The sequence below is a fragment of the Lathamus discolor genome, chromosome 4 (genome assembly GCF_037157495.1).
Source record: "Lathamus discolor isolate bLatDis1 chromosome 4, bLatDis1.hap1, whole genome shotgun sequence".
Lineage (NCBI taxonomy): Eukaryota > Metazoa > Chordata > Aves > Psittaciformes > Psittacidae > Lathamus > Lathamus discolor.
Genome location: NC_088887.1, coordinates 22,270,334 through 22,284,689, shown reverse-complemented (window position 1 = coordinate 22,284,689; position 14,356 = coordinate 22,270,334). Strand labels below are relative to the sequence as shown.

The 14,356-nt window shown below is 41.5% G+C and overlaps 1 long non-coding RNA gene across 1 annotated transcript in view; it reads right to left on the bottom strand.

Moving 5' to 3' along the window:
• Window positions 1–12,404, bottom strand: part of LOC136013170 (uncharacterized) — a 48,563-nt gene extending 36,159 nt beyond the window's left edge. The window contains exons 1-2 of the long non-coding RNA XR_010612168.1: window positions 12,333–12,404; window positions 3,915–4,053 (exon numbers count right to left, since the gene is read on the bottom strand). This is a non-coding gene — a long non-coding RNA (uncharacterized LOC136013170). The remainder of the gene's footprint in view (window positions 1–3,914; window positions 4,054–12,332) is intronic.
• Window positions 12,405–14,356: the final 1,952 nt, after the last annotated feature.

Genomic DNA, 14,356 nt, shown 5'->3' with positions numbered 1-14,356 from the left:
CAAGCTAGTTTTGAACAACAAAAGCTACAAAACAAAGCTACAAAAAGGCATAGCTACCCAGGGACTTACTGTCAGTGCTGGAGTAAGCATCAGGCTGATGGAGTCATACTACCAAGTACCCTGCTGGCTCATCTGAAAGTGGCCTAGGTCCATCACTATGCACCAGAGTTTTCCCTTTGGGAATAGCCCCAACTTTGTGTTGTGGAGCACATGTTCCCTTTATTGCTGTCTTTCAGTTTCTTATTCATAAATCAAGTACCTTGTCTAGTAACATCACCGTGAGAAAAATGCTTGAAACAGGTAATGTTCCTTGGATGGGCGAAAACTTAGCACCTAGCTGACCAGCAGCGCAAGCACGTTCTGTCCTTTTGTCCTTTATTCTTACTGCCTTTCAAGTGCTTGTTTTATAATAAACTCTCCTGCTTTTTTCCCCACAAAAGAGTGGCATTTCCCACACCTCCACTCTCCAAACTGACAGCAGTTCACCTCTGTAGTGACTTCTTTTTCCCCTGTAAGAAGACAAGTATTTTAAAAACAACAGAGTGCGTGTTCTGGACAAATGCCACAGTGGTCAGGGGAAGCATCCAAAACTCTAGATACCATTCTGAGATTCAGAGGACATCCATCTCTCTTCTTAGCAAAAATAGGTCAGAAATACAGTAAGAATAGACCTCTCTCATGGGGTTTTGATACATCAGCTCTTATTTGAGGCCAGAGTTGTCTGAAAATTTGGAAGAGAAGGTTAAAAGAAATTTTGGTGCTCATAGGAAAGAAGAGTAAGGAAAGAGAAAGGAAAGGAGAAGAGGAAGGGAAAAGGGAAAGGGAAAAGTAAAGAAAATTAAGAAAGGAAGAAATGAAGAAAGAAAGGAAGAAAAGAAGAAAAGAAAAAGACCTTCATGTTTTAAAGAAGGATTTAGTTGATTTCTTTTGGATTAATTTGTTCATGCCCAAGAGCTAGTAAGTCAGGACAAGCACTTCCCAAGGCTCCTCCTCCATGCACTGCATCACATGCATGCCCCTACAGAAATGAAGAGAGCACAAAGGTATGGCAAAATACTGTGAAACCAGAATGGAAAGACCTTGTACTCCCTATGTCCTTATGCTGCAGCAAAAGGATTACACACAACACAGGGAAATGACACATAAGTCTCCCTTAGTTTCAACAAAGGAGATCCCTGCTGGGGGATCTGATGCTGCCATTGGCAAAAAGTGTCAGCACCCAGTGAAACTGGTGGGAGTTCAGGGCATGCAAAATAAAAGAAATGTAGGACTGGCCCTGGACATACTTATGCAGATCCCTCAGACAACAGTGGGAATCCCTTCCTGGGTTCAGCTGTTCCAGGCCAGACTCAAAATGCCAGCCAGAAAATAAAGCAAAGAGATGCTACTATTACCCTTCATTTATTTAGCCTTTTCATAGTGTAAACAGACATGAAACCTGAGAACGCAAAAGCTTAGAGCACTCCTTATGCTCTGGGGATGTTTACAAATTGCCAGCCCTTTATGAAAAGAATAAGCAGGAATTAGGGGAAAAAAAAAAAAAAAATCCCCTGAAGATATTTCCTGGTTCCTGCTTAAGCATGTGAAGGAAGAAGGAAGACTTACTCAATTTGGACCAGTTCCAGATGCACACTACTAACTCCACATGAGGCTTTGCTTTTGCTAATGCTTGTATCTGTGTTTGCCATTCAATCTGATAGAGCCATGAACAGCAGCAGCAAGCCAAAAGAAAAGGTTGTCTAGTGTAGATGGTAGAAAATCAGGCTTGGCAGCTAGTGGGCTATGGACAGCCCTGAACAGTGCATGTGAGGTGCAACGAGAGTAAGAGGATTCACCACAATGGTTTAGTGGCATGGGCCCTCAAGCAGAGCTGTAAAGTGAGATGTCTGTTTCTCTGCCTTTAGTCGGCTTTTTAATGGGAAAAGAACAGGTCTTACCCAAGATCTATCCGAGGCTGGTCTACAAAGTAAAGGGCTCTTTACAAAAAGCTGCCATTCACTCAACAGTATGGTATTTATGTGAGGTTCCTGTTTCAACAGCCTTTCCTCATGATTATGGTGCTATAAATCTCAATGAACATGAGGGCACGAATTTCCAAGCAGATGATTGCCAGGGTTCTCCCTTCAACACACCACAGGGTCTGCTAGGCCAGGTCACATTAGCAACCACCAAGTCTAGTATTTTGTCTGAAGCATCAGGCAATGCTTACTTCTCAAGAGGTAAATTCAGAATGCCATGGTTGGTGCACTGCTGGTTATAAGGAAGAAAAACTCTTTCTTCCTAAATAAATCAACTACCCAATGTTCTAGACCTATTGCCATCAAACTCCATTTTCTCTTCTGCTTTGTACTTCACATACTCTTCCCCAATCACATGATGGCTTTGCTTTCCAAATCTTGGGTGATCTCATGGGATCCTACACTCTTTCTAAAAGGAGCTACCAATCTCCTTGCCCTTGGCATGCCACATGCCACAGCCCAATGGTCCATACCAAGCTACAGCCTGAAGCCAGATATATTCAGCCACCCTGAGGAGAAAGCAGACAAGGGAATGGGTACACCTAGTGTCTTACAATTCAAACAGGATTTGAAATGTTGCAGGACCTTCCAGACAAGTGAATGTAGCCCTTCATGAGGGTGATGTAGGGCAAGTTAATTGGACTTGCGAATAGCACAGAGCTTTGCAGGAGACAGAAATGCTTTGATGGCTTCTATAGTGGTATAAGGGACTATGTAAACATTTCACACTTGATTTTCCGGACAAACCCAGGCACTTAAATGTCTACCGAAATCAATGACAGCTGTACAAGTCTTGTCCCACCGGAATCATGTAATTCAGCAATTTTTTTTCAGCATTTCATTCCTATTCAATTATATTGCTTTTGATGTATCTACATTAAAAGTTTACGAGGTGAATCTATAAAATACCTAATACATGCAAAACTGGAATTAAGAATAGCCAAGGAAGAGCAATCAACTAGTGTAAATGCCTTACGGAGAGGGATCCAGCAGCCATAGCACTTCACTTGCTCATTCATGATAAGAAACGGCAGGGCCTGTGCTGCTCATTCCTGGTGCTGACAAAGGGCTAATACTAAGGGGCTGAAGGACTAAAAGGCAAGTTCTGGGACTTGGCAGCTGCTTTTGCTTACAGATTTTCCCACTTTTCCTGGGGCTGGTATGACATATCTACCAGCTGGTGCAGCTGACTCTGACTGCCCTCTAGTGCAGGGATCAAACTCACTGAATAATTTAAAAGATGGGGATAGCTACAAATGGAACAGACACCTGCAGCTGAATGGTGAGACAGCTCTTGCTCAAGTATCAGAGGTCTATGGATGGCAAGGAGACTCCCAAGTTGTATTCCATGTGGCACACCGGCCGTGAATATGATGCCATTGATCAGCTTTAACAGTGCAGAGCAAACAGTTGTCCTTTCGGGTGCTGCAGAGAGAAATTCTCACGCAAACCACAGGTAAATCAGTAAACTATCAAAGCAGAAGCATCACATCATAATTATACTTTTCAGAAGCGTCAGAAATGGCTTCTGGCAGTTATGTGTTTAAGAGAATACTCGGCTAGTTCAGTCTTTGTCTCACATGTTGGTGGCTGACTGCTGAACCACTTCATGAAGCTTCTCATCTTACAGGAGGATTTAGAACTTCTTTTCCATAAAAGAAGACAAGATAGTTTTGAAGTACTGAAATCCATGAAATTCCAAGAAAAATATCCTTCTGTGAAACAGTGGAATCACTAAGGACAATTTTTAATAATCTTGATTTTTCTTATTGCTTCGGGCTTTAGAGACATTGTTAAGACAGAAAACAGAGCAAGCACATCATTAGATTTAGCAACTACCAGCAATTAGATACAGCAAGATAAAATTACAGCACTGGAGAGAAAAGATCTACTTACAGTGGTTCCAAATAGACATCTGAACTATTCATCTTCTGTACAGCTGGTGTATTCTGGCTATGCTTTTTATCTTGAGATAGGTAAATCTGAACGAGCTGGGTCAGAATGACCCCATTCTTGGGACCCATTTGATAGCTTCCTGTTGAAAAGAGGCATTATAATGAGAAGAATTTAATAGTAGGAAAGATTCAGAAGAATGGTAATGGACTATAGAGCCCTTTATCTTTTAAAGTCTTTTGTTGCAGATCAGTTCACATGAGATCGTCCAGCCCATGGCACTTTCTCTGTGAGAGACCAATCTTTGGGCAAAATTCAAGAAATGGTATAAACTCGTCCTGTAATTCATACTAGACAGAACTTATTTCAAAAGCATGCTGGTGATGAAGCACCATACACGGTCAGCAGTAGTAAGCACCTTGAGCCTGTGGCTGCATTTAACTCCCATGAGTTGTATTAGTAGTCACTAATATTAGTAGTCACTAATATCACATGAGACGTATTAGTAGTCACAGCCTTTTTAGCTGTCCAGTTGTTACTAATACACACGCATGTTTGCACAACTTAGTCAGCCTGCAGCCCATCCACATACTTTGGCTATACTCCTGTGAAGCTTCTCACTCTTTGAAGATTTATCTAGCCTAAGCAAACTAATTATCTGCATACACTACCATCTCCTACCCATCCCTCTTCCCAGCTCTTCTAATATATACAAATGGGACCTGTCATACTTTTACCTGACTAAAAGTCAGCTGAGATACAGTGGCCAAAACTTACTTTAGTTTCAACAATTTAATAGAAGTCTGGGCAGAACAAATTAATGTCCTGATCTGGTTCCTTTTAGAGAGCTACCCCGTATAAAGCCACATTGCTACAACCTGTATCAAGGCCAGATACCATGACACAGAGCCTAATTATGGTTGGAGCTTGAACATACTGGTAGAAATATGTTCAAGCTCTGTACCACTACTGCACCTATTCCGTGACTAGTTAGAAGACTTTACCTTCAAGGGCACTTTCTAACCCTCAATTAATGCGTCTGAGTAGCTCCTTCTGATCACCTAAGTAATTCTTTTGACAGTACTATTTGTACCTGCCTTGCTGGTGTATCTTTTGTGATGCCTCCACCAACTCTGTCACATGATCAAGCTTCAACAGCAGACCCAGGAAAAGAATCCCAGTGTTATAAATATTTCTTGCTCTCAACACTACATAGCCAGGTTTTCATGTTAACAGCAGCAACATCTGCACACAGATAGTGGAACTTCCCAGTAATAAAGATGTGCTGACTCCTCCGTGTTAGTTCTCAATGGCAGAAAAGAGCTGGGAGCACAGAGACAGGCACTCAGTGTGGAGGTGAATGTTTACCACTGAGGTAGCAAACTCTGACTGACAACAGACAAATAAGGGGAATGAATGCTCTAAGCAGTTGTTTCTTAAAATTAATCTCTACCAAACTCAGAGGCCTGAAAGTGTCCCTCCTCCAATGTTGCATTTCAACGCTGTCCTGGAGGGACACTTTCTAAGAAGTATGCATAAAATTCATGACAAAATATGGCTCTATCTAGCTTCAAATCAGAGTCATGGGAAAGACTCACATTGGCTTCAGCAGAGTTAGCTAAAGACCTCCATCTAACCTAACCTACTGGCAATAGCTGTGTGTCCCTAAATGGCCCAGATATCCCACACTGATAGCACATGAACAGCATATCAAACTGATCATGGTATGGAGCAATAACTCAACTGTTATTAAACTAACCAGAGCTAATGAATAGGAATGCAGAGATAAACACAGCACATGGTACTTTCACAAGGGTAAGGGAGTTTCATGAGCTAATGACTACAGTCCCCACTTCTCCATGCCCTGTTGAAAATTCCAGCCTGTGGATCCCAGTCTGATCTTCTTTACTGTCAGGATCAGGTCTCTTCTGATGTCACTGCAGTGCTATTATTGCGCAAGCACAGAAATAAATTAATATTATCTATTTTCTCACTTACATGCTCTTATGCAGCAGCAACCCTTAGTGAAAAGGAAGCAAGCTGGCTGAAACTTACTGTAGGGTGAGAGCATGCACAGAAGCTGGTACTCCAGGTAGAAAATGCACTCTGTCCCTAGCTACCCCAAAATAACATCTACATGTGTCTAGAGACAAGCAAGGAAGCATTCTACTATTTACTGTTATTAACGTTACTGTCCCAGAACAATAAAATTAAATATAATAAGACACAACTGCTTTTCTATTACAATTACTCTTTTGTAGCATTGTGCAAGATAAATGCTCCCCCTCCCTCCTCCCACTTACCTAATATAATATTTGTAAAGATCAAGACTGAGATCTGAAATCACACAATCTTAAATTCAGTTTTCCACAGCAATATTAACCCTGCCCAACAGGGCTAGTCAGACAGCAGGATGTGAGAGACTATACATCTGGCAAATAATTTAACACAGTACTGCTATTTTGCCTTTCGCTTTAGGAGTACACTCACATTTGTGCCAATGCGAACACAAAAGCAGAACTCAAAGGAGAACTCTCCAATGTAACCGTTAAAAAAAAATTACTTACAGTGCTGATTATAGGTTAATTAACTTATTCTCTAAAAGCCCAGTTCCGAGCAGGTAGTATCCCATTAACCAATACCTTCTATCAAATGTATCTGCATTTAGTACATAATTACTTTCCCATAACAGTAGGCTCCAACAGCTCTTACTCCCCCATGTTTTAATCACTTAGCCATCACTGTGATTTTTAATATAGAACATTGAGAGTTTAAAGATGTCTCAGTCACATTGTAATTACAGTTCAAGCATGCTGTGATGTTGAACACCATAGTCACAAACCTTTCTTATTCCTCTGCTGGGCTAGAAACTATGTTACTGAAATTCATGCTACATTATTGCCCTGAAACTGTCATGGAGTTCCACCTCCTCCAGTATCTTGCAAGTAAAAATGGAGCTCTCGGCTTACCCCCAAGAGGCCGCTAATTAAAATATGTATTTTTAGACACTAGGTATACTCAGATACACTGCGAGTGATACTATAAATATTTTGTGGCTTTATTTTCTTACACATTTAGTCTCTAGAAAAAGGACAGAAATCTTACTTTTACTGTAATGACAGCCCCACTTACGAAAATATATACTGGATATAAACAGAGGAAAGAATAAATCAGAAGGCATTCAAAGACTTCAGTAGTTAGCTTTTCAACTACATTAGTACATGATGGCAGAAACAAACTGCAAAGCAGCAACCAAGTAGCTGAATATACTGCATCACCAGTTCCAACTAAATTTTAAATAGAAGTTTATTTATTTCCCCACTTTTTGCCTTCCCTTTTTACCTTCCCTCACAAGAAAAGAAAGCATTATTTGCTATCTCAGCTGAAAAGAGGCTTCAGAGGAGATGAGGGTATCAGCAATTTCATCAGGTTCCTAAAAGCTCAAAGTGAGAAACGTATCTGTAACGCCTACACTTTGGGTTTCCTACAGCAGATCAGTGATCAGAGATATCAGGGGGGAGTTTCCTGCCCCTCACTGGTCTGCACAACACTTTCTCACTACAGCCTGATGCTGTGTGTCTGTGTGCAAGGCACAGAAGGCACACCTGAGTCACCTTCTGGCTTGGGAAAGAACCTGAAAGGATTACAGAAGGCTACAGAAATTGCTAAAATGCTGGGGATCAATGGAAGGGGAAAACCACGCTACAACATTGCTAAGACTCATGGCTTTTAATAGGGTATATGGAAAAAGTGGTTTGTTCAATACACTGTTCAATACCTCGCTTACATTATGCTTACACTACTGGCTTACACAGCTGTATGGTACCTAGACATTTTCTTAATGCAAGTGGATGCATCCGCTTTCCTAAGATTTCCCAAACAGAAAGGCTACAGCTTTTAAAAGCATTTTACAGACACGGAATTGGGGGGGACCAAGATTGCACAACAGCTAAAAACTAAATGCAGGTTTTGAATCCTGGACTAATGCTGAAATTACTGCATCTTCCTTCCTTTTGCATCCGTAATTCAGTTATTAAGCACTCACTGTGACACAGAGTAGCCCAAGAAATGCATTAAGATTTAGATCTATGTACATCTGCTGTTCTACTCTCTTAAATTCATCAAACATCAAAACAACATTGAGCAAGAAGAGGCCGCTGGATACTCAATTTCAATGCAAGATGTTTGACACTGGAACTCATTTTCTGCAATGGACTCTGGTTTTATGTATGGCATATCATGAGGTTTGGTATTCAATGCTCCAGGAGGGCTGACCTGCTCTCTAAAGAAGGAAGATGCAGTAAAGAGAACTAAAGAAGAAAGTAAACTGAAATTCATATTAATCTAGTAGGAAGCCATTGGTAGCCATTCTAAGCTGCAGTAAGTGTATTTTTCTTCACTGTAGTTTTGTAGAGAGGATAGGTGCTTTTATAGGGATGAATACATAAATATTTCAGAGGATAACTTGCTTATTTTATGGACTTCAATTTTATTAGTGCAAGCAAGAGTGCCGCTCTTTATTGTCATTCAGAAAGCTGCAAACCCTTGACAGCAGCAGGACTAGTCTCATTACAGCATAGAAACTGAGGCACAGATGCTGCAAACACAGGAATTCTCTGTGGGAGAGTTAAACTATATTCCTTTCCCTGACTGTACGTTACTGAGCTACGCAGATCTTTGTTATTCAATATAAAGCTAGAATAATGTACAACTATTGCTTTCTGCACACAGAAGAATACATAACATCCTTTTAAGTTATACAGGCTAGAGGAGAGAATTGGATAAATTTAGTAGCATTACAGCAAACTGGTTGCAACTTCACTAAAGTAATATTGGTTTAAGGGAGATCAGAATTAGTGAATACTTGGTGAGTTCATGTAATTGTAGGTTTTATGAAAGGAGAAGAAACACCATGGAGAAGCAACACTGAAACTCTTTGTTCATCTGTTAACCAGACAAGGAAACTGGCAGCCAGCCAGTCAAAGCTTCCCCTTCAGAATACCAGAGACTGTGCCAGCTAACTTACCTAATTCGAGACCACTACCCCATCATAAAGCAGTATTCAGCCAGTCACTCATCTGATTTTTAACGTCTCCTCTGCTCAGTCCCTGGGGCACACTATTCTTTTCCAGGGTAGCTAACTCTGTGACTTCTATTTGTAGGAGATATCCTCCCCTGCTCTCTTAGATGATGGCATGAGGAAGTCCCATGCTGTCACTGATGCTTAGAATAAAGTTTTCTGAACTATATTTGGGATGAAGCAAATGAAATCAATTCAGGCTAAAGTAGGGATCTGCTGAAACTCCATTATCAGCTGATACTCCACTGCAATGGAGTGCAAGCCCAAGTCCAGATATGTGCATACAGAAAGGTATATGCTTCTAGAAAGTCACCCCATCTATCCCCATAGATGTTTCAGTTCAGAAATTCTGGGAAAATCCAGAACCATGTCATGTTTGTATGAGAAGCTAGGGAACTTGAACGAAAATTGCTAAGTTTATGTGTGTAACTTTCAACCTGAAACCCACTCCCATATGAATTACCAAAGCTACTACATATCTAGTTGCCAATAACACATTCCATATCCATGGCTGCTGGGAGACTGGAAAAAATAGGAAACAATCCTTCTTTCAGGCCATTTTCCTCCAGCCCCTTAGAGCTGGCAGCTGTAACAGAAACCAGGATCCACATACTCTGCGTAAGTAGTTCCAAGACATTTTTTTCTACAGGCACAACTATTTCAGTTGGCAGTTTGGTTTTGGTTTGGTTTTCTTTTTTCTTTTTCCTTTTTCTTTTTTTTTTTTTTTTTTTTTTTTTTTGTTTCCCCACATACAGAAATGGTTGTGTTTGCATCATACACCTTTATACAAATATCATGTTCATTCACAGTAGAGGAGAGATCACAGAGCTTTAACTCCATCAGGATATTTAAAGCCACTGCAATTCCTCTGTGTAGACAAACCTTAATTTCCAACACTTGGAGATTCATCTATCTCAGTTCTTGAGATTTGGCTTGTCACAGTGTTGGAAAGCTTCCCAAAACTTGCTGTCCTGAAATATTATCACAATAAACAGGATCCTTCCCTATAGTCCCACTTCCTAAGAGCAGGCAGAACTGACACCCAGAAGCAACTGGCCTTCAAAGTCTACAGCCTTTTGTTTCTCTTCCACAAAGCTGACCTTGAAATGTACTTGCTGCAGCTATTATTCTCTCTCTCCCTCTGCTCTTGCACTCAAGAGCTTGCTCTGCTCTGCCTGACGTTCCTGAGTCATTATCTATGTCTTAATATCCATCTCCGAGTGTCTCATGTGCAAGTTAAGTGACAGAAATAAAAAGCTCCACTCCTAATAACTTTTCTTCGTAAAAAAGAGCCAAACCTGTGTCCTCCCATGACCCTCTTATGGACTTGTGTTTTCTTTGCTGTGAGAAGCTGGAGCACTTGAGGTTTCAAAGACCTCACTGCCTGCAGAGGATGCTAAAATCTCCTCTCAGCAGAGTGAGAATTACAGTAATTTGCAGTTCTATCAGTCATTTTGGAACAGTCTGTGAATTCAGTCCCAGTGGCTCAGAACTGCTCCCATATGCTCCCATCCTTTAACCCTGGCCCTAGCAATGGCACTTCTGCTGCCTCTGTCTGCTGAGTAATCCTTTCCGCAGCGTCGAGGAGGAGCTGAGACAAATGCTGAAAGCAGGTGGGCAGTAAATGAGCTGGGATGAGCTTGGAAGCATCTGCTCCCACCAGCTCTTCGTTAGCCATGGGGGAGATGCGTGAGCCACAGCCACCTCTCTCCACAGCAGCCATAGCAACAGTTACTGCCACATTCCTTCACTTCTCTGCTGGGACTCACCTTAGCAGTCTTCCCTGCTTTATTGCTACAAGCTGACTGCTAGGTCCACAAGGATAACTTGAAGCTGGGCAATTTCAAATACAGGAAAACACCTCCATGTATCTCCCCATAAGGTTACAGAAAAGATTTTGGAATCAAAAAATTACTTCTCCTTTTGACTACTGGTAGAAGTCTCTCTTATCAATATGTCCTTCAAATGCACGACCTCCCCACCTAGTTTTGCCAGACTAGGACCTGAAAAAAAAAAAAAAAAAAAAGAACCAACCCAGCAGTATAATGTAGACTATGTCTTAGAGCTCACACTGTCCAAAAATTTCTGGCTATGGAAAGAAGAATGCCATAAGGGCAGAAGGTAAAAAGATGACCTGCCACAGCAGAAGCATGAGGACAGAGGTGCACTAGGACCTCAGGACCTTCCAAGGCAGAAAAACACAGATGCGGCCTGATATAATGACACAACACCTCAGAGGCCTTTTCCTCACCCTCTTCTTCTTGAGAGGCAATCACTGGGCAATGGTGTTTTCCTGAAAACAATGTCTGGTCTCCTCAGGCTGCATGATCCATTTGTATACCGGAAACAAGAACATTATCATCCTGAGGAGGGACACAAGAAATGGTGGAGATTTACAGGAACATTTAGAGGCTAAAACAGTAGAAGAGGTGGAAAGATGAAGCTATGAGAATTTGATACAACAGTCCCACACTTTATTGGGTGTCACAACTGCCTTCAGAAATGGTCTGCAATGTCCCACAGGGCACTGTATCAAGATCTGAGGAGAGCACTGGGTTGACCCTCCACTGGATCCTTTGACTTCAGCCAACAAGCCACATTTGGGGAGAGAAGTACCATCTTTGATGGTATGATAAAGCATTGCTTGCATACCAAGAAATCTAACAGCTGCAGAATTCCTGACTGTAGGGAAGGTACAAAATGCTTAGGAGCCTGATTTTGCATGTAAATTGCAATTAGGCTTTTAGATCACTCAGGATGGAAAATTTCACACTGGACCATCTGTAATGCACAGGAGCTGTAGTCCTAAGCCACAGATTTTATTGCTCACCTGTAGAAACTCAGCTGTCTGGGAGCAGCGTGTTCCTTGCTACTCTATAGGGAGAATCTGGTTTTGACTTCACATTCACTGATGACCTCATGCTGGCTCTATGCCAGTGATTTCTATGGAATTATTCCTGGTTTACTGCATTATAGAGAGGAGAATCTGGCTCACTGGTATAAATGTGTGAAAAGTGACTACCCTGAGAAGATGCCACCATGCCCTGCCTCCTGCATCTCCTATGCCTGAGAGACAAGTCCTTCGGGGGGATACCAGCCAAAGAGCCTCCACCTCACATTACATACCATAATAAACAACTCTGTTGTTTTATTTATATTGCCAATTTAACAGAAATGCTCATCAGAAAACTATCTTGGCAGTGTCTAATAACAACCTTTCTAGAGGCCCGTATTTTCCCATAGCTGCAACTCTTCAAAAATGTAATGCTTAGTTTTGACTTGACTAAAGGTTGGGGTGGGTGGGTGGGTGGTCTGAAATCCATATGGGCCTCTTTAATTACCTTAGTCACACCAGCAGCTTTGAGTTACCACAGACAGCATCCTCTCTGCTTTCCTGGGAGCAATGAGAGAACCTTACACTAAAAGGAGAAAAAAAAAAAATCCAGTTTAATTAGTTGCAAACCACTTTTACATCATGTTTTTTCTTTCTAGAGATCCTCAGCTTAGGAGGTGTTTGCTGCCTGGAGACTGGTTTCGCTAATTTCTTAGACATAAAGAGCTCCGTATGTTTTCTTTCATTATCCCCTCACTGACTTGATTTTTTTTTTTTGTCACTATTTTTATTCCACTCTTCTGTGGTCTTGTTTGTTTATTGTTTAATTACACCTGTCAGCACTTGGATGAGAAACCTTAAAGAAAACTAGACTCTTTAAAGATGCTTTTTCTAGAGGGTCACTATTGGAAATGGTGTACCTTAGTCAAAATTCTTAGTACTTTCTCCCACCATGACTGGCCACAGCACTCACTTATTTTACTTCTTTATTTCTCAATTCCACAAACAGTAATTAAACATTTATGTTAATTGGCAATATTTGTTGTTAAATTCCCCAGTGCAAGACTGTTTTTTCCCACAACTGCATGCCACTTCACAATAGCTATGTTTATGTATATGTCTACACACAAGTGAACATGCAATGGTGTGCTGTGGGACACACAATTTCACATGGCATATATATATACAGTTTTGATACATGAACATGACTTTGAAGATCAATATTCTTAATTTCCACAATCTTTCATTTCTTCCTTGCTAGTGGATCTAGTGTTCTAGCTGAGCAACTATATTTTTGCTGCCCAGTGGGTTTCATTTCTAGTTTTGCAGACTGCATAGGAGCTACAGGCTTTGGACTCTCGCTAGATGTGGAACATTTGATGTGGTGCCTGACCATCTACAGTGACCTCTACACGAGCAGTGAAAAGAGACTGCTGTCTTGACTATACTGTGGAACCAGAGAGGGTCACAGGGAAAACAGACACACAGGACAGATTATTTTTGCACCCATGCTGTTCTGGACAGTCCTTTCTACTGCTTATATTATCATACACTTCATGATACAGGGAAAGAGAAAGGACTAGATTTCATCAGCTTTGCCTTCAGAGGCTGGTGTGTTTTTATCAAGAACCAGATGGAAGTGGAAGAGGAGCCTTTGGGAACCTACATACATGGAAAATAGTAACACAGCAGGCAATATGCCCTTGCCTCAAGGGCAGCTAACATTTCCTGATTCTGTTAGCAAAATAAGAAAGACTTTGCTGGACTGAGTGCCCTGGCATCACAATACCCCCGCTCCATACCTCCACTATTGAGCAACTCCCCTGGCCAGCAGAACTTTACTACAGGGCTCATGGCCAAGCACTATAGCATCAACAGCAGAACTGGCCCAGAGTTGCTGGCAGGTTGCAGGCAAGTGAGGAGCCACTGGCTGGCCACTCCTGGGACTTGGTGGGACTCACTCTGTGGGATGAGACCATAAGAGGTCCTATATGCTGTCGAGACTTGAAAACTGGATATATTAGGCATGGTGGACAGAGCTACATACCAGATTGTTGTTCTGCAATTCCGTTTCCATTATCTATCCGTGGTGTAGCCTCTACTAGCCAGTGGGGTGCTTTGTTAGAGAAGGCTCTTAAAGGTTATTAACAAATTATGTTGTAAAAGCAACAATAAACAGAAGTTGCTAATTGAGTCAAGGAAGTAATTTTAGGGTCTGATTGGTTTTGATACTACAGTCAAAGATTAAGTTAAGGAATCAGGGCTGGGCACTGCCGCTTGTCTGGAAGGTCAAGGAAAATGTCTGGATGTGTCATGCAATGTTGTCATGTGTTACCAGGGGACTCTGCAGGAATCAGAGGCAAAGGTGACTCCCAGGGCTAGGCAGCATCATTTCCGACACACTGTCACAGAACAGCACAATGTTTTAAGGCTTGTTTAAATGCAGGAAGTGGCTTGATGGAAATGGCAGAGCACATGTGCAGTCCCACTGGGATCCATTCTGACACCTTTACAATTTAGTTCTTATCTATG